This window comes from Canis lupus, chromosome 6 (assembly GCF_011100685.1).
Source record: "Canis lupus familiaris isolate Mischka breed German Shepherd chromosome 6, alternate assembly UU_Cfam_GSD_1.0, whole genome shotgun sequence".
Lineage (NCBI taxonomy): Eukaryota > Metazoa > Chordata > Mammalia > Carnivora > Canidae > Canis > Canis lupus.
Window position 1 is genome coordinate 45,592,199 of NC_049227.1, and position 22,958 is coordinate 45,615,156.

At 34.5% G+C, this 22,958-nt stretch overlaps 1 long non-coding RNA gene across 2 annotated transcripts in view; it reads right to left on the bottom strand.

The window, feature by feature from the left end:
• The window catches only part of LOC119872250, a 181,027-nt gene that overhangs the window by 77,949 nt on the left and 80,120 nt on the right, over window positions 1–22,958 (bottom strand). Inside the window, exons 4-5 of one of the 2 annotated variants that reach the window (XR_005361074.1) lie at window positions 15,019–15,071; window positions 7,186–7,403 (exon numbers count right to left, since the gene is read on the bottom strand). The exons of the other annotated variant lie outside the window; for it this stretch is intronic. This is a non-coding gene — a long non-coding RNA (uncharacterized LOC119872250). The remainder of the gene's footprint in view (window positions 1–7,185; window positions 7,404–15,018; window positions 15,072–22,958) is intronic. 2 annotated transcript variants of the gene reach the window in all.

The following is a 22,958-nucleotide window of genomic DNA, read 5'->3' on the forward strand; positions in this document are numbered from 1 at the left end:
AATAATTAAATCCTGGTTGCAGCCAAGCATTTATGGGACCAAAATAACTGCCCTGTCTGAAATTTTATTTCTTTAATGGTCCACTCTTTCCTATCAAGGTTTTGTTTCCATTTCTTAAAACTTAAATTCTATATTTTAACGAGAAGTACTATGGGCATTGTCTTATGAACTCTGGGAAACATGTAAGTATAATATTTCCCAAGTATTGTAAGATGGTTCAAGCCAGCATTTCTAACTCCCTGGCTGAGGCATCTTGTTAAAAATCTATTAATCTTGGTCATTTCACCTGTTGTACCTCCTCAAGTTTGACATTGCAGCTTTACATCTAGAGCATTTTCTTCTGGGCATTAACTGGTATGATAATATGTTTAAATATTAAAGAAATGTAATGTATAGAATTGTCAAATCATTATATTTTACACCTGAAACTAATAATACTGTATGTTATACTTGTTTTTTTTGTATGTTATACTTGAATTAAAAATATTAAATATAAACAAATAAAAAATAAATGACTAGCTAATGAGCATCATATTCTTCTCAAGCGATCACACACACTAGACTTTGGAGGTAGGCACACTGTATCTTTCTTTAAGTCTATGCATTGAATATATAGTTTTATAAAAATACATTTTCAACTGAACAGTCTTATGCACATAGAAGATGTATAGGAATGAAATTTCAGAGGTGAACTGCATTAATGTGACTCAGAATTACAAATAATAAATGTCAATAAGAGCAATCTATTTTCATCAAAAGTGCCTTGAATTTAAAATTTGCTATAATAGAATTATTATTCCGTTAAATATCCATATAATTTGATTCAAATCAAAGTAAAAGCACACTGCTGACTTCTGTGTATGAGTTTTATATAAATAGGAACTTTATCCTGCAGTTTAGCAGCTAAAGACATATAGTAAATTGAATTGATCTGTAGTTGAGTTTTGAGATACACTTCTCTTGTTTCATGTGATGATCAAATAGCGGACATATTATAGGAGTTAAGAGCTAAGCTATTAAAGAAGACGAGCTGGATTTGTAGCCGTCTCAGAGCCCACAGTAATGCTGTGTACTTTCTTGCATTTAATCAGACTGTGTGGCTCTGCCACATAGGCCTCAGGTCTCTTAGGAACTGATCTATAATAAATACTTTATTTTATTAATACTAAAAATTGTGGCCATACACCAAACTGAACAAACAACTGTTATGTGATTTCCAATACAATGCCTTATATTTATGTGCCATAAAAGCCAAGGGTAGACTTATCTAGAATATTGACCTATAAAGCTTAACTACTGAATTAGATATGGTTGAAAGACAGAAGTTGTCTAAATACGTAAAATAATTTTACAGAAACATTTGCTTTAGTTTTTGTTATTTTTATAAACTCTGTTCTGAACATAATTTTAAAATTCACACATTCTAACATACATCATCATCTATTCATGCCCAATCTTGGCAATTAGTGAAGGTTTGTATTACTGTGACACATAATGTGTCTTTTCCAATTAGCTTTTATAAAAATTGGAAGACCAAGTTCTAATAATACAATTTTATTTTTAAGAGTCATTTAATAAAGATTCTTTTGTTCTTTAGAAACTCATAAATCTGGCCCTAATCCTCTCTTATTTAATAACTGAGATCAACTAGTATAAAACCGAACCCAATAAATGAAGAGATCCTGAAAAGTTATAATTTTAGCACAAAAATGTAACCAATAAAAGTTAGGTAGAATTCAGTGGCTAGCCTTTATCCATAGGGAACAACGTTTGTGGGTTGTGTTTTTTTTTTAAGATTTTATTTTTAAGTAATCTCTTCACTCAACACAGGTCCTGAATTTATAACTCTGAGATTAAAAGTCACATGCTCTACTCACTTAGCCACTCAGTCTCCCTGGTGGGGTTTTCTTGAGATTAAGTTTATGTTGAACATTTACCAAACGCTCTGATAATGTTAAACTTTGCTAGGGATAAAAATGAAAATTTACCTTGAATTTACCATTATTTTTCCTTCCCACAATTTTTTGTGCCTTTTCAACTATAATTGTTATTAATTAAGAACAATCTTAGTACATTTACATTTATGTCAGTGATTTTTAAAATAATTTTAGGTTAAAAATGAATATAGGTATCTAAACAATGATAGTTTTGATATTGGAATAATTAAAAAGGTAATACTGTTAATACATTCATACTCATTTATTTTATTTTTTTCTAGTCATTACAAGTGCTTAAAGAAAAGTTAGGCCTTTTTTATGAGTTTTTTTAATGTTGCTTATTTTTAGCATTCTACTTTTTATTAAAAACCACACACAAAATTGTAGTTCATGTAGAAAAAATATTCTCTAAAAGGTAAGCTATGACAAGTATAATATTTTAAAGGATACAGAGATATTCATACATTGCTTTGGTGCAGTAAGTCCAAGCATGACTTTGGAAAAGTCATGCCAAAATCCAGTAAATTGTTCATATATTCTTCATCTTTGTTTCAGCTAATATATTTAGGGTGTTATCAAAGGAATTACATGAAGTGGAGGAAGTAACAAGGAGATAAATGCTGATGACATGCTTTGGAAGAAAAGGACCATCTAGAGATAATTTCTTTGTGCTTGTCATATCAAAGTCCTACCCTTAATTCCTCATCAAATTTACTAATCTCTGCTATATCATGCTACATCAAAAATATGAAAGAAATAAAATTAGTTGGTGTCATGGTCATTTTTTTTTTTTTTTTTAACATTTCACTCTTTATAACTGGAGTGTCTCCTCCTGAGAATGTCAAGCTGAGTTTACTTGGGAGCATTTCTAAAGAGATATTACAGAGATCGATAAAGAGATTGCAAACACGGTGCTGCTAGTCTAAATATCTCAAAGTCAAGATGAGGAGATAAAGTATATTTTCCCTCTAGACTATGAGATGTTTGAAGACAGCAACTGTGTCTCAATCCCCTTGAGCCTCTAGCTCCTATCCCAGTATCCAGAATGTTTCAAGAGCTAATGTTTGTTACATTTGCTTCAAACTATGGCTTTCAAAATGACGTGGTGGAGCAAAGATTGAACAAGCAAGTAGATAACAGTGCAAGAGCTTGAGGGAAGGCTAATAAAACCAAGAAGCTGGAATGATATGAAGGAACTGGCATTGGGGTAGGGCATGAATGCACAGAATCCTTAGCTTGGAATTCAGACAATAGCATCCCTGCTACAAGGGAATGATGGGATGTTTCAGTGAAGAGCTTCTGATTCTGCTTTTGTCTGTGCTATAAATACTAATATGATTTTTCTACCTTTTCCTCACCATACAGCCCCAGTGAAATGTCAATGTCAGGCACTATAGTTAATCCCATAACCCAGCATATTATCCTTTCCTTCCCCATAGCATCTATCTCTCTTAAAGAAGTAACCAGCTGACTGTCCCTTCAGTTTTCCAGGCATTCCCCTAGCAGATCCTTACTCTACTAATTCCTAAAGTTTTTGATACCTAATACATGTCAGATGTGATATTGTTATGCTTTCTAAAATCCATAATAAATCTATTGATGAAGAACAAGACACTGTAGTTCATATTTATAGGTGTCTGAATTTTGGTTAAACTAGAAATGAAAATTTTGCTTTGTGTAAAACCAAAGCACTTAATTGAATGCAGAAAGCTAATTGTATTTAGAACATTCTAAGCTGAGAGAGACTGCTGTTCACACAGGGAAGTATATTGAAGAAATTAAGAAATCAGGTACTTTATTTAGAATGTATTGCACATGCTTGTGCTTTTGTGAATTTGTATTACTTTAAAAGGCAGATAGTTTCAGGGCCTCTGGAGTTGGTTATTATTAGTTTCACATCTAAATACACATTGGGAAGAAGAACCCATGCAGGGTACTCCCAATTTAGTGTGGCCTAGTTCAGTTCATCCCCAGAGTCAACTCACTAGATATCAAATGGATTAAAGGAGGATTCTGTACAGCAGACCCTTTTGGTGCCCCAGTGAGATCCTCTTAGCTTTTCCATCCAAGTCAGGCCCCTAGGGTCTCTGTCAGCCCCTGAAACTCTAGGATTGAAGACTTTTTCTCAGTTTATATACAAGCTAGGCCAGAAATGCTGAAGTGTTAACTGTAAGGAGTCCAATGGTGAATGTAAGTAAGAGCTCAAATACTCCCAGCTTCCTTACCCCTTTAGATGGGGGTTAGGGCAACTCTGGGGCATTTTCTACTCTGCCAAAGTCCGCAAAGAAGTGTAGCCACAGTTTTCCACAGTGCTACTCTTTTCAATATCTCACCTTTTTGGGGAGGAGTGGGGGTAGTTTATCACTTTTTTGTCTCTTTTCCCAACTCCCCATTTTATGTTTCTTGAAATCCCCTCCCAAGTAATCTATGTCCTCTCATTACTAGCATATCCCCCCATAATTATTTTTTATCTGTAATGTTTAAATTACCACAAGGCTGGCTACATAATTTGCAGGGCCCATTGCAAAACAAAAATGTAGAGCCCCTTGTTCACAAAGCAAAAAAAAAAAAACAAAAAAACATAGTGCTTAGTGCATTTCCCACTTCCCAATGGGTTTCAAAAAAAAAAAAAAAAAAAACCACATATTATTTAGTCTACATTACCTACTTCCCAATCACCATTGTATCACTTTCCTTCTTTTTAAGTACATGGGCCTCCTTTGTAACACTGGATTCCATTCTACCTCTAATTGTCTACCAACTTAAGAACAATATTATCCCAGTGCTTTAAGGTCCTTACTGGTTGGGGGTACTGAAGTTATAATTGTTTTTCTCATACATCTCCTGACATTATTCTTGGTGCTCTGGAGATGCCTGATGACATAGTTATAAAGCTAGATTTTTAAAAATTTTTTATTTATTTATGATAGTCAGAGAGAGAGAGAGAGAGAGAGAGAGGCAGAGACACAGGCAGAGGGAGAAGCAGGCTCCATGCACCGGGAACCCGATGTGGGATTCGATCCCGGGTCTCCAGGATCACGTCCTGGGCCAAAGGCAGGCGCCAAACCGCTGTGCCACCCAGGGATCCCTAAAGCTAGATTTTTATGTCAACTACATTTCCAATGAATACCTTCTTCAGTTCACAGCCAGGTCCTGAAGCCAACCAATAAAACTATGCTCCCATGATCATTCCTGTCCCCAACAGAAGCAAGATCCTGACCTGATCATTATCATACAGGCCACTGCAGACATGGTGGTGGCTCCCCGGGTACTCACCATCTAGAGGATCCTACATTAGCCAATACTGGCAGCACATATGGGATCAGGAAAGCAGGGTTATTCTGAAAAAGAGGAGTCAGTGGGGCTGGAAATCTAAGGAGGATTTTAGAAGGGAGAATTTTATCTGGGTCTTCAAGACAATTCCTTCACCAACAACATCAAATTCTAAGGAACTTCATAGTTCACCCTATATAATTCCCATTTCCACTACTAAACGAGGTTGGAGACAAAAGAAACCTGTGCTGACAAGCCTGACTACAAGTCTGTAGTTTCATTAATACTTGGCAGTTATTTATTTATTTATTTATTTATTTATTTATTTATTTATTTATTTATTTATTTATTTATGTGGGGCTCCATCTCAGGGCATGAGCGGAACAAAAATTGAGAGTCAGACACTTAACTGACTGAGCCACCCAGGTACCTCAATACTTGGCAATACTTTTGCTTATCTGTAAGATTCCTTATCCCAGGTTTTCCAACGTTTTTCTACTCTCATATCAAATCTCCCCTCTCATTTTGCTTAGATTAACTGTGTGTCATTTTTTCTAAATCACCTCATCTATTGGCCCACAGAAATTTCCCATTCCACTCATGTGCTAATCACATCAGCCACTAGTCTGGACTGGCTGCTTTTTTCCATGACTTCCAATCACGCACTGAGTACATCTTTATTCTAATGGTTCATAGTGTTTGTTAAATGCACACATTTCCTTAATTCAATTATCTCCATCCTCATTACAAAATAAATAGTTTTGCTTCCAACTTGACTAAGAAAGAGGCCAGGGGATGGAAGGTGACTAGCTTTGTCCTGCAAGTACAACTTTTGATATCTTTAACTGTCTCTTCTTCCTCCAGTCTAAGTCTCCTGTTGTTTGTGATAAGCAAGTAACCCCTTGCCTAGCTCTGCAGGAAAGATCAAATTAAAATTGGCTACCACCAAGTATAAACTAAGCTGTTATCCATTAGGCAGAGAGGAATGAACTTTATTCCACCTATTGGGAAAAAAATTAAATTGATAATGATTTTATATTATTTAAAAATATTGAATAATATACCTTTGATGCATAGATTTTTTAGCACATTCTTATAGGCATCTTTAATGACACAGTACTGAGATCTTATTGGTTGATTTTTAATTTTCCGGATTTTCTTACCAGAAATTCGTCATAAATAACCTAAGTATATACATGATCAGAGTTCCTGAAATACTATAACTAGTGGGATGCTTTTTGCAGTTTCTCTTTCTTCATTAAATGGGATATTATCTGAAATTCTATTCCTACTTACTTTTATTCATATATCCTACCGTTGGGGAGCACAGGTAAGACAGGATGTATGTAACTATTTTGATCATCAAAAGAGTAGTGTAAACTTATCTTAAAATTTTTCTCTTTTATCTTTATATATTCCCTGAAGTGAAATGCTAGAGGTGATAAAGTGAGAGAAAAAGAAACTTGGTAATAATAGGAACTCAGCAGACAGCAAAGTTCACACTTTTCCACCTTCATGTTCTAGCGCTTTTAGCCTGAACTGTTAATTGTTCTTACAGCTTAACTCTTTAGTGCCAGAAAAAAAAAAAAAGGTAATATATTCCCATGAAAAGTAATTATCATTATATTTATAGAACAAGAAAGATTTTCATTTTACAAAGTCTTTCTTGGTTTTTGTTAATAAAAATAAATTTTAAAATTCACATGCCCTCCTTTATTTTTTGCTAACCTGCTAGTCTGCGGAAGGTTTGGAAGCAACTTAAATATTTTTCTTTGAGAGGTGCTAGAGAAAGATGAATTATGTGCATGTGTCTCTCCTGAAATTAACTCCTTGCAAACTAGAAAAATAACTTTTTTCATAGTGTAACAACTTTTTCAATCTTGGAAATAAAGCTCAGAAAGCTTAGCATTTTCTTTGAATAGGAAAGAAAATTATTTAAAAAAACAGCTTTGATTTTATCAAGTTGCTACTTAACCTTTTCATTTTCCTCAAAAGAACCAGCTATTTTCTCATCCCATCTCCTTCACATCTGATTTTCTTCTTTCTTTAGAAGCCAGAAGTTAGGACCACTGGAGCCCTGATTTTCTCTATCTGGTCTGCAGAAACCAGTTTGGAGTCTTCATGATTACAGCTTCACACAATGCCAAAGTCAAGGCCCTTCCAGATGGCTGACTGAAGTGGTTTTGGGAGAGACTGGGAAGAAAATTAAGGGCAGTACTGAAAATTATATAATAGAAGCCTAGAATTTAAGCATACACATTTTCATATTTAGCACCTCTTGAAAGGAAATTTTTATAATAGAACTGCTTTATATTTAGATCTGTATCATCCTTGGTTGCCTTGTCTTGTTCCAATCCTCTGAGGGTACTCTATAAATAATAGTGACACAAAAGCCTCAGCATCTTTTACAGAAGGTAAATGTTCTCTGTATACAAGGCTGTTGTTGCAACTGGCTCATCCTTACTAGAACTTTTACTGTGTCTATTTTTAATGTGTCCTTGTCTTGTGACTTTTATAAAAAGCAGAAGAAAATAGGAATACATATGATTTCTGTAAACATAAAACCCATGATGCTTGCTCATTAATCTTTGAATGTCTGGCACATAGTAGGTGATTAACAAATATTTATTGAATTAAGAGGGCCATTGTGCTCTGAGAAAGTTAAGACTATGGTCTTCTCATCACAATATATTAGGTAATCAGATTTAAAAACAGATATCCCACATTTCTTATTTTATTCTTTTTGACGTCGTTGTCTTCTTTCTTCTTCTTCTTCTTCTAGACATTCTTATCTATTCCAAAGTAATAGAATACATTTCTCATATTCATTGATATACATTCTCACAGAGCAATTAATTAATTTACTTATCTCAGAAATACTTGATTGAGAATCTGCCAAATAAAATGCATGGGGAGCATCACCCACTCTTTAAATAGCCTATAGTTCTAGAAGAGAAGAGGTGAATTAAACCATTTTAGTCACACTAAGTTTTATGAAGGAAAAGTTCAGGTGTTATGAAGGCATTAAATAGGAGAAGAGTGCTTTTCCTTTTGTTCTTATTGAGTAGAAGCCATTTCTTACATATTTTGGGGTTCAATCCTGTTAAAATACATTTCTGATAATCTTACAACTCATTCCAAATGAGATGCTTTTATCTAATTCCTAGTAGTCATACTATTCAATGGCCATATGTATATAGTTTTAAATATTTTACAGTAATTAAAATAATCAGGTTTTCTTATTTAAAAACTAAAATCTACTGTGATCATAGCAAAGATGCTCTGGTTTCTCATGACACCCAAATTACTCTAGTTACAGATAAGGAAATCTGATCATTCTCTAATTACCAACAAACCATAAAATATTCTTTCACAGATGGGCAGGTTCTTGACTGATATTCAATCTGGAATCAGGCATGATTTCCCCAAATGTTTCTTTCTACTCATGTGTGAGAAAGTGAAGTTTTAGAAAGGCCTAACCTGTTATCTGCTAAAATGGAATTGCTGGTTGTACAATGTCACACATGCTTACTATAAACAGAGTTTTGTTACTTTTATAGCACCTCATGTAGTTTTTAGGGTATGTGAAAATATATGCCTTTGAATGATTGTGAAGTACTTCCTTCCAAAGAAGAGCTTTTTCAGAATAGCTACAGAGGGAAAGTTCCCCCCAGAATGTCAATTTACATTGTATCTCTTTTATCCACAAGTTTATCATTCTGTGAACAATTTCTAGGATCATTCAAGAGCTTAATAACTGGACTGCAGTCTTCCACCATATTGTTAAAAGGCTGCTTGCCTTGGTTTACAAATTCTACAAATATCTTACAATCATACTCTGGAAGTGTGGTTTAAATTCTTCATACACTTTCATGATAAGATAGTAGACTCTAACTACTAGAATTCATACATCTACCATATGAATTTGCAAATTACATAAACATGCAAAAATATATGAGATTTCGAGCCCATCTCCATTCATTATACTTTTTTTCCCTGAGAGAAAACCATAGGTAAAATTTGGTGTATATCACTTCAGACTTCTAGTCTTTCCTGTGTGGGCCCATGCCTCTGGATTGTGAACTTCACAAGTGTTTCTCAGTTTTTTTTCCTTCTACGTCCTTAGGTGGGACAAGATGCTAAGTGAGATGGAGGTGGATATTTCACTTCTCTCAGGTCAGTTAGGCTCTGATAATACCCTAGTAGGTCAGACTTTTGTTAACAAGTTTTCTCTAACGGCTGGCCTTGTTAAGGAAAACACAGTACTCTATATGGTACTGGCACAAAAACAGATATCTGGATCAATGGGACAGAATAGAAAACCCAGAAACAAAACCACAATTATATGGTCAATAATCTTCAATCAAGTAGGCAAGAATATGTGGTGGGAAAAAGACAATCTCTTCAACACATGATAGGAAAACTGGACAGCTACATACAAAAGAATGAAATTGGCCACTTTCTTCCACCACACACAGAAATAACCTCAAAATGGATTAAGGATCTAAATGTGAGACCTGAAATCATAAAAATCCTAAAGAAGAGAATGGGCAGTATTTTTCTGACATTGGCCATAACAATATTTTTCTAGAGATGTCTCCTGAGGCAAGGGAAACAAAAGCAAAAATAAACTACTGGGACTACGTCAAAATAAAAAACTGCAACAAAACTAAAAGGCAGCCAATAGAATGGGAGAAGATATCTGCAAATGATACAACCAATAAAGGGTTAATATCCAAAATACATAAGGAACTTCTACAACTCAACACCAAAACCACAAATAACCCAATTAAAAAATGGGCAGAAGACATGAACATATATTTCTTCAAAGAAGACATATGAAAAATGCTCAATACCACTCATTATCAGGAAAACGCAAGTCAAAACTAAAATGAGATATAATCTCACACTTGTCAGAAGGGCTAAAATAAAAAACACTAGAAACAGTCAGTGCTGGCAAGGATGTGGAGAGAAAGGAATCCTTGTGCATTGTTGGTGGGAATGTAAACTGGTGCAGCCACTTATGGAAAACAGTATGGAGATACCTCAAAAAATTAAAAAAAATAGAACTACTCTATGATCCAGTAATCATACTCCTGGGTATATACCCAAAGACTACAAAAACAGTAATTCAAAGGGATTTGTGCACCCTTCTGTTTATAGCAGCATTATCTACAATAGCCAAATTATGGATGCAGCCTTAGTGTCTATATATACATGAATAAAGAAGGTGTAGTATATATTTACAATAGAATATTACTCAGCCATAAAAAATAATGAAATCTTGCCGTTTCAACAACATGGATGGAGCTAGGGAGCATAATGCTAAATGAAACAAGTCAGTCAGAGAAAGACAAATACTATATGATTTTACTCATATGTAGAATTTAAGAAACAAAAAAAATGAATGAGGAGAAAAAAAAAGATAAATTAAAAAAAAAACAAAACAACAAAACAAATCCAGATTCTTACCTGTGGAGAACAAACAGGTGATTACCAGAGGGGAGGTGAATGGGGAGATGGATGAAACAGATAGAGGGGATTAAGAGTACACTGAAGGAAACCTGTTGAGAATTTTTGCTTTTGTGGAAAAAAGTGAAAATAGCATTCAGCACCTGTTGAGCAGCATATACCCCAAACAGCAATGGTGGCCCTGCCACCTTCCTTGCCTAGTAAACTACACTAAGCATCTCTGCATCCAGCCACCATAGCTTTGAATTGTGCCCATGAGCATCTGTGCTTTACCTTGATTTATTTTATGCATCCATTAGCAAGACGGGGTAGAGATGTTATGAGATAAAAAAAAATAAAGAACAGGGAATAGACAAACAGAAAATATCTAACGGGCTGGCACCATATACTCAAACTAGTTTGGGATGAGAAAGCTCAGAGTTGGCTCAGCATTTGCAGATTGGCTGACTGGATATACCTCATTTCGGGTCAAGTGGTAAAATAGAATTTATTTAAGCTTTAGTTTGCTAACACAGCACACTGGGCAGGAGTTGCTCCATCTTGGGCCTAGAAAGTTATTTTAGGGCATCCTTACAAAATGTAAAAAGCTGAGAAGACTTTACAATTACCAACATTTTTAGGATCCATAAGAGAGAAGAGGACACAGGGCCAACCACTGGCCCAAGACTGGGGAGAAAAACAGATGAATATAGGAAGTCATGGCTTCTCAGGTCAGAAAGCACCACAGGAACCAGTTCTGGGATAGAGAGACCTGAGCTATAGTAGATGAGTTGCCGGTGAAAGAAAACAGAATAAGTCACCTCAAATATGCCTCTGACATAAAAATTATTTTGAGCTGATGGTAATTAAGAACCTAGAAAAAGTCTCACCTTTTCTTCCTAAAGGCAGGATATAAATTCCCCTTTTCCTGGAGACAGAAGTCTCTCAACCCAGAGGAATAAGCAAAGCAACTCTACTCCATGAGTTCCCTCCTACATAATTACCTTCCCACAGTCTGCCACCCTCTGGAAGCCTAACACTGCTTTCCTTTGTCTTGTCATTTCTTTATAAATCTACAACCTTTGTTGAAGATGCTAGACAAGCTTGACTTCTAAACGCCATTTTGAGTTACTTTTCATTTAGGTTTCTTTCACACAACGTTCATTGCATGCATGAAAAAACTGCTTTTCTCTTGTTACTATGTCTTTTTGTTAGAGTCCCACATGAAAACACAAGATTAGAGGTAAAGTTTTGCCTCCCTTACCGTGGAAGCTCAGTGCTGTCAAAAAACAAACTCTGCTCACTAAATAAAACAAAGTGGAAAGATGAACTTATTGCAACTGTTTTGGCCTCCAAGCCAATGTGAGCAATGAATTCTGAGTTGCTCACAGACTAATTTCATTTAAATATTTTTTAACAGGTGAAGTGAAAACTTCCAAGCTCCCTACATGTATAACCCAATCAAATCAATATAATTTTCAGTTTTCTCTATGCATTCACAGACATGTATAAATAGAGCTATACCCACAAGGATACGGTACCAATATCAATGACTCTATCTTTTATTTCATAGTATCATCTCACCAGAATACTGAGTATAGGTTGACACCATTCTTTTAGCCATATAATATGCCATAGTGTTGATGTCAATGATATATTAATTATGGTATTGATGGGATTTTGTGTTGTGAAAGCATCCCCTTATTTTCCTGAAGCATTTCACAATGTTTTAATGGTAACTGAACAAGATAAAAGTGTTCTCTGCCATTTGGGATGTGGGGTAAATATGTCTTTTTGCCTAATGTATTATGTGAATTATATAGTAAAACACATCTCAACAATTTTGCTGTCATGAGCTTTTTCTAGAAAAAAGTTTTTGCAGTAAACCATCCTTTGCAGCATTTAGCAATCAGGCCTTTGTAACTAAGAGGTACTGCCTATACTGTACAACATGTGTAATAAAAAGTTCTATACACTCCTCCTCCCCAAAAATATCACTTTGCTTCACTTTTCTAGAATCAATCATTTTATTGAAACAATTTCATCAACTATAAATTCACTATCTAGAATAATTTAAATGTGAAATTAACCCAAATTTCTAGTAGGTTAGAATATATGTTCCTGAGAACAAAGCAGATGATTGGAAAGAAAGGGATACATGTTTTTTGATGAAGGAAATTGGCTAATATTAATATCTTATTTCAAAATAATGCATTCATTTCAGGGTAGCTAATTTTGGATATACTTGTTTTACTATTTTTTCTTATGCAATTATTATGATTATCTGATATTCATCTTCTAAAAAAGCATTATGTGACTTTACCTGTGGCCATGTCTAAACAGGAATATCAAATCAAACATTTTGTTCAAGTTTTATAAATTTTAGCTTTGAAATTCAGCACAAGCAATTAGACTATGCAATAAATTAAAGCTATTCTCATATAACATATGAGAGCATATTGATTACTTTTTAATGTGATATAACATTCAGGACATCAGATACCTCAGCCTCACAATGTCAAATCACTGTATATTTAATTTAACTATTTAATTGAGATTTAATGCTATCAGAAGAGATTGTCAAATTATTTCCTTAAAGGGCCAGATAGAAAAAAAAATTGCAATGAGTAATGCAATACATTTTGCAAGGACTCAGCTCTACCATTGTAGGGTGAAAGCAATGATAGGCAATATATAAACTTATGGTCATAGTTGTGTCCCAATAACTTTTTTGCACAAGAATGGATGATGGGCTACATTTGACCGATAGGCCAAACCTTTCTGATCTGTGCTATAGCTGAAAGTGAGACTGGGGGTTGCTAATTGGGTGTGTTTGGTGGAAAGGCATTCTCATTCCAAAATCAAAATTCTAGGTACATTTCTGAGCTGAAATATTTTTACATAATTCTTCCTTGATTTGAAAATAAACTTTTCTAAAATACTGACTTCTGGTGATAGCACTGGACCTCAAGACAAATTTTATCTCTATGTTAATACTTTGTGCTGGATTTTATATTTTTTAAGATATAGTTATTTATTTGAGAGAGAGAGAGAGAGTGCAGGGGAAGGGAGAGAGCAAGAGGTAAAGAGAATCTATAAGCAGATTCCCTGGCTGAGCTTAGAGCCCAAGGCAGGGCTCAATCCCACGATTCAGAAATCATGACCTGAGTCGAAACCAAGAGTTGGCCACTTAACCGACTGAGCCGCCTGGTGCCCGTTGCTAGACTTTAAAAAAATTGGTAAAAAATATATATATAATTTAAAAAATAAAAATAATAATACAACAAAGAAGTTACTCATTGGTCTTAGATTTTTGTTCTGGGACTTAGATAATAAGATATCCTAAGGTTAATAGTATATAATCCAAACCAGCTTTGGATTCTAGTCCCCAAGGATAGAATATTAATATCTTATTTCCAACCTACAATAGATTGGACAATACTCTTTTTGTTTTTTTGATTGTACCATATTCTTAGAGAATATTACACTTCTCTACCTTATTAACATCAGGCTAGGGCATAGACCTGATTAAGCCTATGATATATAGATGCACGTGCCATAGACCACTTCTGAGCACAAAATGTATGATCTACTGGACAACTCTGCCACTGCTTTTTTCCTTCTGTATGAGAACCTTAGGTCTCAGGTAGGTTTACTCTGTACTTCCTCCCAGAAAGAAGACATCTGGAGCAAAATCACAGTTGACCTATAGCCAGCACATAATGAGAGCAAGAAATAAAACTTTCTTTCCATAGTATAACCTACTGAAAGCTGACAAAAAAATTGCTTACAGAAGTTGTTTGCTACTCTAATAAAAATACTACAATGTGATTGGTCTTAGAGCCCAGCAGTAAGCCACAAAGGCTGGCAAAATGGCAACTGATGTTATGCATTTGGGGAGCATTTGATAAAACCTTCCTGCAACAACTTGAAAGAAAGATAGTATACCGAGAGAGTTGGTGCCTTCAGGCAGAATTGTTGTGAAACAGACTGGTACTAATGTGCACTGGTAATTATTAGTTGTACTGAGAATATACAATGGAAAAAGAGATAACTCTGGAAAAGATTAGCTGGTTTACAACTGGGAAATACAGAGAATCCAGAAATTCTAGGATTTTTTTTTTTTTTTTTGAAATTCTAGGATTTACAGGATGAGAGAGGCAACTGTTTCTTATATATAACTAGTAAAAAATAAAATTAAGAATTGTTTTAAATGAAAAAATAACAGTTTAATAAAACTTTGAGATAGTTCTTTGCCTATGATAACATCTCTGAATGTTTTAAGGTACCATCTAGTAAACTACCTTAGGTTGACAAAAATCAATGAAAAAAAGTAACAAAGGTAGAGCTCTCCTACCTGAGTTTGAAAAGCTCATGGTATAGGTAAGATGTCTCGAGAGAGAAGCATATCTGGAAAGATAATTCTGGATGAGGTTTTGCACACATTACTGATTTTGCACACATTGCTGAAGCAAAGACATTAAAACAAAGTTTTAAGAGAGTCATAGTTGCCAAAGAGCCATTCACTTGGGTAAAAGAATGTGATTGCTTGAGATTTAAAACACCTTCTGAACTTCTAACATTCCATGAGCAGGAAGCAGGATAAGAAAATCCCTCAGCACTCTCTAATAGTTTCTCCATATATAGCCCAAAATTATAAAGGTAGAGTGAGGCCTACTCTAAGAATAAACAAAGAATCATGTAGGGTAGTAAGCTGAGGAGTGACCCAAGGAACAGATCAGCTATCCCAAGAAAGACCTTCTTAATACTGGTAAAGGAACATTTCCCTCCTTATGGCTCCTTGCAACATTTTTCCAAGTAAGTTTTTGGAATTGCTACTGATGGGAGTCTACATTATTGCGAGAGCCTGGGATTTCAGCTTCTATCATGACTGGATGAGATCTATAGGGAGAAGTGAATGTATTTTAGCTGAGGGAGGGAGAAAAATCTCTGTGACCAAGAGGATAAACTATTTGTGATGGAGGTCATATAGTTGTGCCCAGTTACTTGCTGCTCCCTCAATAACAGAATTACCTTTCTTGAACGTATTTCACCAGGTTTTGCCATGGCCTTGATTTGGTTAAGGACATGGTAGTGGAAGAGACAAATGCCACTTTTGATCAGGAGCTTTCACAGCTATCACATAGGCCTACCAATGCCCTTTGTCCCTGCCATGAGACACATGAAGCTCCTCTGTCATTTATCTTAAAAAAAAAAAAAATCCAAGTTGCAGTCACTGTTGAATATGAGCCAGTGACACGCACTAAGCAACATCTCATTTAGCATTTCCATTTTACTACACCTAATATTGTGGAAGTTATAAAAGAAATTTGTAAAATCTAACAAAACCTACCAATACTTATTTTTTTTGGATTTTAAGTTTATTTTTTTCTGCATACCTAATACAAATGATATGATTTGCTTATCTGAGTCATACAATATTAAATCATTATATTAAGTGATATAATAAGACCTGTGTCACTAAAGGAAACATTGAATGATGCCCAATTCAAAAAGTCTTAAGCATGGTGATTGATGGTTATGAAGAAAATACCTTTCTTTGTTGTTTTCTTTTTTCATTGAGCTCCTGGCTGCATAAGAAGACAATCACCTTTTTCTTTATATAATTGCTTAAAGTTAAAGCTGCTCTATGAATCTGAATTATTGAATAATTAAACCTATTTAGAGTTCTGAAGGCAGGTAATGCTGACTACTTAATTGTTGTGTTTGCCTTCTATTTAAAGCTTTGCCAGACTTTCTCTTTAAATACTCACATTAAAATGACTATGAAGCTATCTAAACCTTGTTGTTGTTTTTAACAATTGAAGAAATATGTTTTTGGAGTGCACGTAGGAAAATAAAGCTTGATAAATTTAATCTGGACAATTGCATAAAATAGAATTGCTTGCACAATTTGCCTTTTCTATATAGTTTTAGAATGCAAATTACATCATAGCTCTTAAGTATTTATAAGCTAACCAAAAAGGTCTCGTTTTATATAAATATGACTTTTTAAAAATCTGAGATAGAGGCTGTAAGGATAGCTATTTCCAAAGTCTGCAATAAAGCCACAATTGGAAACTGTTATCCGGTGTTAACATTCTATTTGTTCATGGCCTAACAAGAGCAGTCAAGTTTATTTATGGATGTGTCTCCATCTCTGCAGTTCAAGTATCTACTTCTCATTCTCCCCTATCATTAGCTCTTTTTCTGAAAGTTAATACTTTGTCAATATAGCACATTTTTAGAAAGTAGGTTTAAAATCTGATCAAACTGGAGGTTGAAACAACACTAAAGCTCTCTTACAGAGGCTTTTTTTCCAGAGGTTTATGCCAGGGGATTCTTATGAATAGATCCTTCTAGAACTTCTGGTAGCTGAAACTAGTACTATATCAAGTAATTTTTGTGTGTTGAATTCAAACTTCTTTTAGGGTGAAAAGCAGCTACCGAGGATGTATTTGTTCGACTTTAAGTTCTTATAATTATTTTCTTATCGTATGCCATTTGTGTCATGTTTTATCATTCTATCCTTTTCTTTCTTGAAAGGCCCATGTTATGATCATTCTTATCACAAAGTGGGTAAGTAACCTACATTTTTACCCCCAGTTCACTGCCAGATGATGAGCTAAAATGAAAATGAAATTTTTTTACCAGCAAGTTTGATCTATTTTGGGGGGATGATCAGTAATTTAGAATTGAATGTAACTTCAGGAAACTGTTTTGAATATTCCCTCTAGAGCAGTGAGTAGTACAAAGCAAATAAAACTAAAAAGAAATACTTACTGAAACCATGTACCAAGTAGTATCATAGTAAAAGTTGCCTCCTGTTTTGGATTACCTCTGAAAATGATTACCCTGAGACCTTCCAGTTTATAAAAAATGTTTAAAAATATAAATAAGATGAAGACCAAAAGGAAAAAGGGAGTATTGTTTCTGCCTTACAAAAAGCTCAGTTCAGCACATTCAAGGTAAGACATATGGCAGCAATTTTTTTTTTCCAGCAATCATAGTGTCTTAACATCATAACCTTATTTTTAGTGGATGTGTCAAGGCTGGTGAATCTTGGAGTAGACATGTATTCTACATCATTCCCATCTTCCAAAAATATCCATGAAGTTTTCTTCTCAAATAAAGACAAAGTCAAATTATTCTTGGGGAGAAAGACAAAACAAAACAAAAACAAACTTTAAAGAGTCTCAGGGTTATTGCCTTTTACAGAAAGAAGCCTGTCCTGAATGCATGTGGAGACACACCTGAGAAGCAGAGCTCATTACAAGCACTTAGGCCAATTTCAAAAAGATTCATGCCTCTCGCTGCTTATTCGAAATAACTTTAAAAAAATTAGTTTACCAGTTATGAACATAATGACATCACCTTGATTAAGTTTATTGCTTCAAAACTTAATATTAAATTATATTTAAGGCCATTATTAGGATTGAATATAATAGCCGACCTACTATGTCTTGTTTTCAGTTAGAGTTGCCACTAAACCTTTCATCAAAATATTTTAGAAATCCATTTCTAACAATAATGAAACATTTGTTCAATATTTGAGTTACATGAGTTCACTTCAATTAAGATATATTTGCATAAGTTACCTTCAAAAGTCATTTATTTTCAGATAGATATATGATAGACAGACATGATTCTGGCATTTTAATACAGATTGGAAGCCCAGGTAAATCAACTGGATTTTTTTTTTCTGATACACTTATCCTACATACACTTATGTTTCAGTTATTGAAACTTAAAGAAACTGCCAGTTTATGTCTAGCTAACCTATACAAATAAATCTGACATTACAGAAATGAAACCCATGGGCCTCATTAAGACTTTTTTTTTTTTTTAATACACACACTTACTTTAGAGGAAATAAGCCAGTGAAGTGCTGAGCAAGAACAACAACAAAAAGTAAAACCCTGTCTATCTTATTTGCATAGAGGCCAAGGGATAAAATCAAACCCAGCGGTTAACGACAGTCTTGGAGTCGTTGATCAGAATATGTTGCTTTCCTTGTGGAGGTGGAGTAAAGCATTGCAAAGTAGAGCCCACAGCCAAATAACTGAATAAAACATATGGTTCAGGAGCTCAATATATACTGAGGCTTTAACTTTAGTACATTGATTTTTAAGCTTCCTCTTCTAAACTTTGGTATAATCTGAGAATTCAAATTCAGAGTTACTTTTTAATTTAATTCTTTCTGGAGAAGGAGTGAGAATTGGTACTTTCACTTAAATTTTTACCAGGCTGTTCAGATCCAATTTTTCTGTCCTTCCTGTTAAACATTAGTTCTTGAGGAGGGGGTGGGGAAGGTCTCTGAAACATATCTATCCTCACATTATTTATAATAAAATGATGAGAACAACCACTAGGATGAAGAATCAGAGACTAAGCCTACTGCCTCAGTTTCCTTCTTTATTCTTTATTAGCCTGAATTGAGGGTAGTTTGAGAAGGCTTTAATTTTTGGCTGTGTTACCATAAACCTTGGGACTCAAGCCCAAAATCTAGCATTCAGTGAAATACTAGTTCCTAGGGATATGATTAGCTGCTTCAAAAATAACATAAAATAAAATAAATCTTCAGTGTTTAAACAGGTTTGGCAAATGCTCCATGTTAATTTTCCTTCCCAGAAAATCATGATATTAATATTTTAACGGTCTTCAGAAGTCCTCATGCAAAGAAATAGGAGTATCTCCCATACAAGCAGAACCACAACTTTGTAATGGGGATATTTGTTAAAAACTTGAGGGACTGCTATTCTCTATAGCACAATTTGGGCATTGCTACTACAGAACAGTACAAACTAGGAACTAAATCTGCTGTCCAGACACCTTTGGAGAGAACCAATATTAGACACTGTCTGGACCATAATCATGTTTTCAGAATAATTTACTTTATGTTATGAGCCTGACCTTTTGACATACAGAAAATAGTGAAACCTCTCCAAAAAACCACCCTCAATTTTGGCCAACCATCTGATAAATACTTTCTTTCATCAAAGTTGGAGTGGGGATGAGTGGGGAGAGGGACGGTGCTCTGGGTGACAGATCCAATCATTGCAAACTCCTTGTTGTTATTAAATAAATAATAAATTGTGGAGTCCTCTTTTACCTTCTCTTTCTCTCTCTCTCCTTCTCTTTCTCCCCCTCCCCCATACATCTAAAATATCTATAAAAATTATACTGTTTGCCAAATTTTGTTGTAGTAAAATACAAGTGAGAGTCAAAACAAATTCCTCTTTGTTTTGGATTTTACGTTCTAGTATAGGGAACATTAATGAAATAACCACAGGATTAAATGTACCTGGTAAGCTGAGTTTAAGTTTAGAAAGGTAGACAAGAGGGACACCTGGGTGGCTCAGCAATTGAGATCTGCCTTTGGCTCAGAGTATGATCCCTGTCCAGGGATGAGTCCCGCATCGGGCTCCCGGCACAGAGCGTGTTTCTCCCTCTGCCTATGTCTCTGCCTGTGTCTGTGTCTCTCATAAATAAATAAATAAATAAATAAATAAATAAATAAATAAATCTTTAAAAAATAAATAAAGGTAGACAAGAAGATGTGACATTGTTGGAAATGGGAGGGAAAGCAGTTAGCGACAGAGGGTAGTGGTTAAATATCAGAGATAATTTTTCCTGAAGACTTTTAAACTGAGATCAGAAGGAGTGGTTGCTTTTATAATCTTAGTAACCACTAGAAAGTGAAAAATGAAAGTGTGGATTTAACTTACTAAAAACAGCTTTTCTTTTATATACCTTGAATGAGTTGTTTTTAATTAGGCAGTCAATAATTTGTTAGTGGATCCAGCTCTGAGCTCAACATGAGGGAGATACTGAAGGTGAATAAGACCTGGTCTCTCTTTCAAGGAGTTTGCAAATTAATGAAAGTGCTAAAATGGATATACATGAAATATACATTAGTGTTCATGGACACATTTGGGAATGCATATGAAAGAATTCTTAAATCCCTTGAAAAAATACATTACCTCTGTATTGATTTATAATTTCATATGCCCTCTTATAAACTTTAGCTATACTGAAATTAAATGAATAATGGAATTCTTGAGGAAAAAAATCACACATGAGCTTCAGAAATCCTTAAAATGCTTTACTAAATCTTATAAGAAGACTACTTGTCTCTCGCAGTTGTTCAGGTTCTCACTTAAGCTTGACAACTGCTTACTGATGGGGTATGAGCTCACCATACCTTTAAAATATTTTCTGAGAAAAAGTGTACCTATGTTCAGTTTTCTTACTGGTGTATGTTGTACTTCTTTCTCTCTGTGACACTTAATATTATTATGTCAAAACTCCAAATAGATTATTTCTAGCTATGGAAACTGTAGAAGCTCAATACTGAAATCCATTTCATAGTTTTGAACTCTACTGAATCATGATTGTCTCTCTTTGGAGAATGACTGTTGGCCTTGTAAGTCTTATTTGGATATCCTCTGGTATTTTGAACTAAAGATATTTTCAAAACTCTAAATTATCTTTTCTTCCCCCCTCAAATTACTACATTGAGAAAGACAATGTAATTAATCTTCTGTTGTTCTTCACTTTGTTTGATTTCATTTTTAAAATTTTCCCTATATCTAATTTGTACTTCAGTCCTTAAAAGATTTTAATTCCTTACTGTTTAGAAGATGTATAGAAAAGACAATAGTTTTATTGTTGGCGAAATAGGTAATGAAGTCAATTTTATAAAAGGTATGTGCAAAGAGTCACAGATGAAAGTGAGTTTGATTAATCAACGCCAGTGTACATGTCTATGGAGCAGCTGTAATAGCACGACAGGGTCTTGACACAGCCAAATGGTTTTCAAGGAGTGCCCTTAACAAGCATGTGAACACTATAATATCATTTCAGTCTTTATAATTATAATGAAATATTCCTCATTAAAATGTCAAGTGTATCAAAATCTAGTTCAAGTTGTAGATACAAAATTGTATTTTTAGTTCATTATTATTGAGTTTCTTTCTGTCATAAAATACATGTTGATTTACTTAACTATAAATTAAATGATGTTGGCAATTTTAGCTCTTCCTGAAGACATGTGTTTTATTTTATTTTATTTTATTTTATTTTATTTTATTTTATTTTATTTTATATTTATTTTGTTTTTATCAGGCTACATTTTTAGCCTAGTACCACCAGTTTACTTATTTATTTTCAGGCCGGAAATGTTCTAGAAATGTGCCTATTCCTTCTCAGTTGAACAATTTCCCAAATCTATCAGCATAATTACTGATAGACTGTAAAATCAGTTTTGCTTGTGTTAGTTTTAAAGGACTTCACATAGAGGGTTAACTAATGACTACTTATGAAGGTGTCTAAATGAGAGGATGACTAATATGTTTAAGTGTTATACACGTATTTATTTTTTAAAAATTGCTCATTGTAATTCAAAGATAACACTTCTGTGAGCAATTCTTGACTAGACATTGATTTTCCAATTCTTTTGTCTCTATGCTATTCTACAAAAACCTATCAAAAGGCAATAGAAATAAGGCAAGGCATGAAAACTAAAAAACAAGATAGAAAGTGCTGGGCCACAGTAGACCATCAAGTCATTGATGGATCTGGTGAACTTCAACTGCAGGAAACTGAAACCATTCTATCCATCTTAATGAAGAAGCTTTAAACACAGGAAATTAATTTCTTAAAAATTCAGCTGGAGGACACAAGAGGCGTTCTAGGCTGACCTCCTAGAAATTACTCCAGAGCTCCACAAAGCCCAGTAGGAGAGCTGATACTTCTGCTACCACAGGAAGTAGGGTTTCAGAGGGCTTCTGCTGGAAACTTTCATTCAGAGAGCTTCCTACTGTCCCCACATGTGGCAAGCCATCCCACCTCTGCCCATCTTCCCCAGCCTGCCACAAAGCTAATGACTGGGTCACTGCTAAAAAAAAATCCAAATTTCAGTGTCTGTGTCCATCATCAACAAATAATCATCATACAAAAATATATGGCCAAAGCCATACATTTCCTATTTCTGCCTTCCAAACCTCACATGACTGCATCAAATTGGAGGAATAAGGTACATATGGAACATAACTGCTGGGGTAGCTGAGAAATGATCTCATTTGTAGAAAGATCTCATCTGTAGAAAGACAATCAGAGGAGATTATGGCAACTCAACATATTCACTATAACTCATTTTTTTCTTTTTTATATCTGTATTTTCCATTCAGAATATTTTAATCCTTTTATCATTGTAATGTGAATATAATTGCTGTAAACTGTAATTTCGAGGCCCACCAAATACGTTAGGTAACCCAATCGCTTGTATTTAATTAA